This window comes from Oreochromis aureus, linkage group 16 (assembly GCF_013358895.1).
Source record: "Oreochromis aureus strain Israel breed Guangdong linkage group 16, ZZ_aureus, whole genome shotgun sequence".
Lineage (NCBI taxonomy): Eukaryota > Metazoa > Chordata > Actinopteri > Cichliformes > Cichlidae > Oreochromis > Oreochromis aureus.
Window position 1 is genome coordinate 18,131,672 of NC_052957.1, and position 7,601 is coordinate 18,139,272.

Here is a 7,601-nt window from a genome sequence, read left to right on the forward strand (position 1 = left end):
CAATAACAGCACGAGCTGATTCAATTTTGGTGAAATGGGTCAAAGTCAAGGTCACACCATATGTGAAAATCAGTAAAAACAATTTTTTATCTATTGCCTTCGAACTTTACAGCAATATACTAGCCCTTAGGGGACATGCTATGTTAATTAAGTGCCCAAGGTCAAAGTTGATCTTGAAAACAAATGTCAAGAATCCATATCGAGTGTAATATATCATATATAAGGGCAAGGAGAGAACACACTTTTTCTTTTTTCAGGATGATGCGCTACAACATCACAAACATGCCAAAGTTCTTGACAAAATCACACACTGCATGACTATATCTTAAAATCTAAAGTTTTTACAGCTTATAGAAGCCAAAGATTTCAGGCAATTCTGCTCCAATTATATGATAATATGAAAGATAATAAAAATACATCATTTTAGTATGTAATGCTTCAAGGTCAAAGGTCAGACATCACCGTGTTGTTGTAAAAGCAGGCTGACATCAGCATGTTGTGATAAAAACATCATAAAGCATGAAAATTTTAGGGTAGCCCTTGCCCTCTATTGCACTCTCTCTTGTTACCTACTGCTACTACTATACAGTATAATAATGTAATATATATTCTGCTGTGTAGAGCATAGACTGAATTCTTGCTCTGAATATGTTTACTAAGTCATCTGAGTTTTCAACTTCATGATGCATCTGCCTGTTGGTGATTTTAACAGCAATGATCCTCTTTTTTAAATCCTCATGTTTAAAAATAGAGTATTAGAAAAATATATTAATCAAGAATGAAAAGAGCAAAAATAATAATTCTGAAACTCTTGATTGTTTTGCTTTGATGTAATTATCTAAGGTGGAAAATTTTTGTTTGTTTGTTTGTTTGTTTGTTTGTTTTTGCTTTGCTTTCTTTTATTCTTTGCTTCGAGCCCTGTGTACAGGAGCTGCATGCAAAAGATTTTTTGTTAAAAGGGTTGGCATAATAAGCAAATGCTTCAGCCAATACCCTTTGATTAGCCTTGTCTCATGATTTTTTTGCTTTTTGGTAATCTTTATTTTGTATTCTGTATGCTAATCAATAAAATCAATCAATCACAATCACAATTTTGAAAATCTTGGATCTGATCGAGACGCCTCTGATGAGGTTTTCAGTGACGACTGTGGCACATCAGACTGATTTCATTGTCTGTGTAACATGCACTGCGACTTTGTGCTTTCAAGAGGAAGCTTTTGTAAGCGCTGGATTACAAGGCAAAGGTTGATGCTCAGTCGAGGATGAGATGAACATGATCAGAGTTTGTTAACTGGCATGATCACGATGGAGAACACAGAATGATCAAGCTGACAGCTCATCAGCTAACTCAGCATCTAACAGAGTTGATGAATGAGTTGCTCCCCGAACCGGCACACCATTTAAATCTCACTCTTTCCATCTATCATTGCTTCCATCTTCTGATTAGCACCTCATTCTCTTATAATTACCCTTCCTGTACGAAAGTAGCACTTATTAGAGGTGGAAAATTTTGCTGGGACGGATTCTTGTTCCAACCTGTGTTGATGTTCAGGAATTTTGAACTGGAGTTTCGTAACTAAATATTTAAAACTAAGTTTAGGCTCTGTGTAGTGAATTGATCTAACTGTGCCTGGTGGACTGATGGAATATTTGAATAGTTAGAATCATCATAAAGCTGGTAAAGGGGGAAAGGTTCAATCTACTTTGAAAACATCTACTATTTGTGTACTTTTATGATAAGAGAGTATTTTTCACAGGCCAGCTGACTCCCTAGATCTGCCTACATATGATGAAACCAGGAAAAAGTTATAGGAATTACAAGGGACTTTTCACACACCTGTTGAGGTGGGATGATTACACCTTTATGATTCCTTTGAGCAGAACACAGTTTGATGACTTCACCAAATTTCCAGAATATAGCAGTGAGTGGGCAGGGCTGTGGAGCATCAGACATAGTATGAGACTGTGCACCTGAGGTGTGAGATGGTGTTTCATACTGCTGAAAATTTGGTTTTAAGGTTACCAGCAGTATAGGATTAAAGGGGAGCTAATGCCTTGCCTTTTGAGGATAAAATGCCAGAAAGTTTCAGATCAAGATTAAAGATGCTACAATTGTATTTTTAGTGAAATAAATAAACAATTCGACCATTTTACTACCATACAGCGCTGTGTAAAAGTACTGAGCTTTTCGGTTCCCAGCAGCCAAAATTTCTGGTAATTTTTTGAGTGGTCTTAAGCAACAGTTTTTAAAAGCTTTTTAAAGGTATTTCAGTGTTTTTCTTTAGACATTGGCTGCTTTTCCACTCATTTTCAGTCCAGTCTTTGTACCTGACCATTTTCAGAAGAAGAGTATTTTTTGATTGTTTGTTAATCCACTGAACACTGACCTGTATCTCAATCAAGCATAAAAAAGGCACCCAATGAATGAATCAACCAGTTTTGCACATAACAGGCAAGTTAGCAAAGAGATAATAATCTTTATGTACTTTGTTAGTAATTGTTAGTAATGGTTGTTTCCCGTTTCTTTAGTTTAATCCATGAATAAAATGACCAAAATAACACATTTTGAGAGGCATAAAATTGTATTTGTCACCAACAATTGCAGTCGATCCATCTACTATTCTCTGAAGCTTCATCAGAACTGATACATATATATGTTTGGAGGTCAATCGAGAGGTAAAACAGTGAGTGTGTACAGCCATCTGTAAACCACGGTGCAGGCTCTGTCATCATTTGGGGTGTATTTCAGCCATTGGCGTGCACCACTGGGGAACACAGTAAAATACCATCAGATTTTGATTCAGCATGCAATACCATCTTAAGCAATGACCGCAGACACAATGCCGATACTGGATAGACACACACACAGTGGAATACTATCAGTCAAGGATTGGCCTCTCTGGAATCCAAGCCTCAGTGTTACTGAAGCAGTGTGGGATCACTGGAACGAAAGACTGAAGACTACTCAAACAGTTTACATGAAAACTTGCCTAAGGTAGTTCAGAGAGTGTTGAAGAATAAATAGGGTCATACTGCACATACTGCACTCCTGCATCTATTTCCCATTGAGGGGTGGTTAAAGACATTTTCACAGTACTGTACAAATAACTAACAGCACAGTGACTCAGTGGTTGGCACTGATGTCTTACAGTAAGAAGATCCTCGGGTTTAAATCCTCTCACTGGCTGGGGTCTTTCTATGTGGAGTTAATGTGTAGTCCTGGTGTCCACATGGGTTCTCTCCAGGTAATCAGGGTTCCTCCTACAGTCCAAAGACATGCCTGTTAGGTTAATTGGTAATTCTTATAATTGGTAATTGGCTTTAGACTTAGACTGGCTTTAGATGAATAATCTTGTCCTGTGTGCTATGACAGCTGGGATAGGCTCCAGTGCCCCTGCGACCCTGAATTGGATAAGCAGTTAAGAAAATAAATGGATGTTTGTTTTCATGTTTTTAAGACAACTATCATCAATGGGCACTTGTTAGCAGCTTACAGTTGATAAAAGCTTTTATCCAGTAGTCTAGGAATAAAATAAGTATTAATATAGAATTTTTTAAACATGTTGGCTGTCTTTGTTTTCCCATTCAAACTTGTTTGGTTTGTATTTTCACTATGTTTCCTGAGATTTAAGGAAGAGAGCAGAATAGAGACTGTTTACAAACAGAGCACCTCAATCAAACCTGGAAGAGCTTAAAAATCAATTTTACAGCCTGACAGTGTTGGCGTTTGTTATTTGTTGCTGTGTTTGTAAGTGGCTGGTAGCTTTGGCTCAGTGTAGCTGGCGGTATTGGCTGTTATTAGCTGGCTGCTAAGTTTCCCATGATGATTGCTACAGTGTTTCCACAAATCCTATACATCAAATGACTGCCAAACTGAATAACATATGAGATAGCACATTACTAGAATCTGCTATATTTGAAAATGAAGACCCGAGGGAATAAGGATGCAACCAAGACGACAAGAAAGAAAAAAAAAATCGGCTAGAAGGAAACAGGAGGACAGAGCGATAAAAAAAGCTGCAGAGAAAACTCACCTTGGAGCTGCTGCTCCCTGTCATCTCTGAGACGAGAGTGAGAAACCTTAAAGGGTGCTGATTAAAAGCTCGGCTTCTTTATTGGCACACAGACATATTACCAGGTGTTTGGATGTTTGCACTTTAACACTGCCATTTTTGAAGTAATTATCATGGTCCATTCTCTGCCTAATCATTAACTGCTGGCAGGCTCTTTCATTCATAACAAAGAAAGGTTATATATAATTGAAGCTTGTTTTAACATGTTTTCTACACTCTGTGTGTACTAGCTTTGCCTGCGTGCAGCCTGTGTACATAGGGGAATTACACAGAGCTTTAAATTGGCCTGCAGGGTATTGATAATGACCACTTTCTCTTCAAGACATTTTCTGGTACTGATCACTTTTACCAGAAAATAATTGGATTTTTTCCCCCCATTTTTGCCAACTAAATAAGGATTACATATAAGACAATGATTAAAAATAAACATATTAAATGGAACCTGTTATATATATATTCTTTTCAGTCAAATGTAGAGTATACCATTGCAGTGGTGAACGCTCATATTAAACATGAGTCACATTTTCAAGTAATCCCTATGAGCCCAAAGCTCCAGCTTCAAAGTGCTCTAAACTCTCCGGTTCAGCTTTTTCTTCTCTTGGCTCAAATAACAGACAGACAATATATTTAATATGGTCATCTCAGACACACAGCTCAGACTTCAAGCAAATATTGTTTTGCAAACTGCAGCTAGTCAGAAGTAAGAGGTCATAAACATTATTAAAATAGTTCCCCGTCTAAATTTAACAGTCACATGTCTTTCACACACACTCTCACACACACATATTTTCACCGAACATATGTTGTGAAATATCTCTGCGCATATGCTAACCGCTAAATGGCATTCTGACAGTCTCAAGTAGACTGTCAGTCTCAAGTAGACTGTCAGACAAAAAAAAGAGAGACAGAGACGGCAGTAATACTAATAAGGAGACAGATTCAGTATGTGTGTAGTTGTCCCATAAAACAAGCTTGATAACAATGAGCTATGGAGGAAAACATCTGGTTGCTCTGATGCCTGATGTTGCATGGAAGTGGGGGTTTTTTTTCCAGCCACGCAGTTTTCTGTTTGTTGCGCAATTTTGAAGACTGAACAAAACTGCCTGTGAAAACTGGATTTTTTTTGCTATCCCAAAAGGTATTGTAACCGCAACTTCGACATTGAATCATTCACAGCTTAACGCAGCCAAAGATATTACTTGAACCCGAGCCTTTGTCCCACCCTGTATACAGCTTGCATCCCTCTGCTGTGTCCTGTGGACTCAGGGAGTGAAGAGGACTTCCTGGTAATACGCAAACCAAAATCCAAGTCTTGTTTCGGACATCACAAACAAATTCGGGTCCACGCCCTTATTTGTTTGGGACAAACATGTATACACAGGACTTGAACACAAACATCAGAATGAAAAAAAAAGCAAAACACAAATTTCATCCATTTCTCTAGGTGCAGTGTGGTCTCTGTTTCAAAAGGGGAAATATTAATCACATTTATTTCCAATTGGAGCATGAGGCAGAACAGATGGCAAGAATGAAATGAGATTTTGCAGGCTGCTCTTGCATTGCTTCACGGAGATTGTGGCAAACTGGAGAGGGGAAGACTTTTTCTCAGTATACTGGCCTGATCATAGCAAACAGATATAAATTAATTGAGTTGGAAAGCACTGATGTTAAATTAAAATTTTAGAAAAGTAACTTTAAACCATTACTTCAAACACGCCCTCCGCAGAAGATAGTTGCTCAGAATGCAAAGCAAGTCAAGAACTGCACAAAATTGCTTAAGCTTGTTTTATCAGTGACTCACTTGGTATCTAAAACATCACATTTTGGTCATCAAGTGTGGAAGTGGACTAAGCTGAGAGGCTTAATGCAATCACTGCTAATCCCTTTAATCTGGAACTTTTTTCTTTTTCTTTTGAAATAAACTTCATTACCCAGTCAGGACTATGACTCCCATAAGCCTCTTTTTTATTGACATTAGGGCCGTGTATAACTCTTGCATTTACTTACCAGTGTATTATCCATTTTTCCATTAGCTGAAATGCCGGGCATTGTTAGTTATTTACAGATCTGCTAAAGTTACCGAAATACAAAAAAAGTTGAATCATAAGTCAGCGCAAAACAGCTTCTTGCCTCACCTTCCTGGGAATGCAAATGCAGCACATTACCTTGGCACTGACAAGTGACTGAACACAACATTTGACTTAAAGGCACACCCTCTAATTTTAAGTTAAATTTCAGAAGGAGAGAGGAAGCATTTACATTTACGTCTGCTCATGGCTGCTTTAACAAGCCAGGGAATATCTCCTTTAGATGGCTTCAGATATATGGCGAATAGCTGAAAAGCAGTTAGTGCAGCTGCATATTAAGTGGTCCAGAATTGGTGCCTAAAATGACAGAAAAAGGACTGAGGACTGAGTGATTGTGCATGACTAACACCTTAATGAGCTCCACTGAGCTCTATTTTTCCTCTGCAGAGAGCTGTGTATCAATCTCGACCTTGAAACTGCAGGACCAGGGCTCTCTTGTTTCTGACTGTTGAGTCTCATTTTGGTTGTGACCTTCTTCTGTCCTCCCTGCAGCTGCTCCTGATGCTAAGGAGTGGACTCAGACAGGATGGGCCTCCTGTTGGGAACAGAAGCAAAGGATCAATTTACATCCAGTACTGCAAAGATAAGACGTGGAATTAAATATTTGATCTCAGTCGTTTGCTTCGGGAGGTAGCTGCGGTCTGTTTGTTTTTGCCCTTCAGTGTTTTGGCCTGGTAGTGTTTAGAACAATGAATGGTTCAATTTGCAGCACAGATTTTGTTTTTAAGTCGTGAAGACAAATGGCAGTGAGAGTGGATTCTCTGTAAAACACATCCAGACATCCTGTTCTGTTTTCTTGGTCTCATCAGAATTGGACTGCATGGCAGCCAATACAGCTTGAGTCCGACAGCTGTGGAGCCTTAAAAGTTTAACCACAAATCTTTGTATTGAGGAAATCTGCTGTCTTTGATGAATAAAAGAAGAGTGCGCTATGTGGGTGAGAAATTACCTACCACTGCACTTGATACGTGAAAACTCAAATAGGCAGTTCAGGCAATCACAATCATTCCACTATGTTACATTGACTAATCATAATGAAGCATTCACAGCTGTCTGGAATCTGTGCCAAATTTCATAGACAGATAATTTTTTTTTTTCAAAAAAGCGTCCAACAAAACATCCATGTTAAATATGAGCTCATCTCAGGTCTTATGTCCATTAACACAGAGTAAGATTAATGCTAAAACAAAATGCGTGGCCCAAGGAGATCACTCATCTTTTCCAACATGAACATAGCTCAACTCCAACACATGAAATCCCCACCACCAATCATAGTGGTGGGAGAAAAGCAATAGGAATGAAAGTTAATAAAACTCTATTTAATATGTAATGAATTGTTATAGCCACTGACAGATCCATATTGATGTTCAAGGTTTCGAAACAGCAAGGAAACCAACTATACAAAACAGTTTCCTGGTCTTATGCTTCCCTCTTGTGGCCA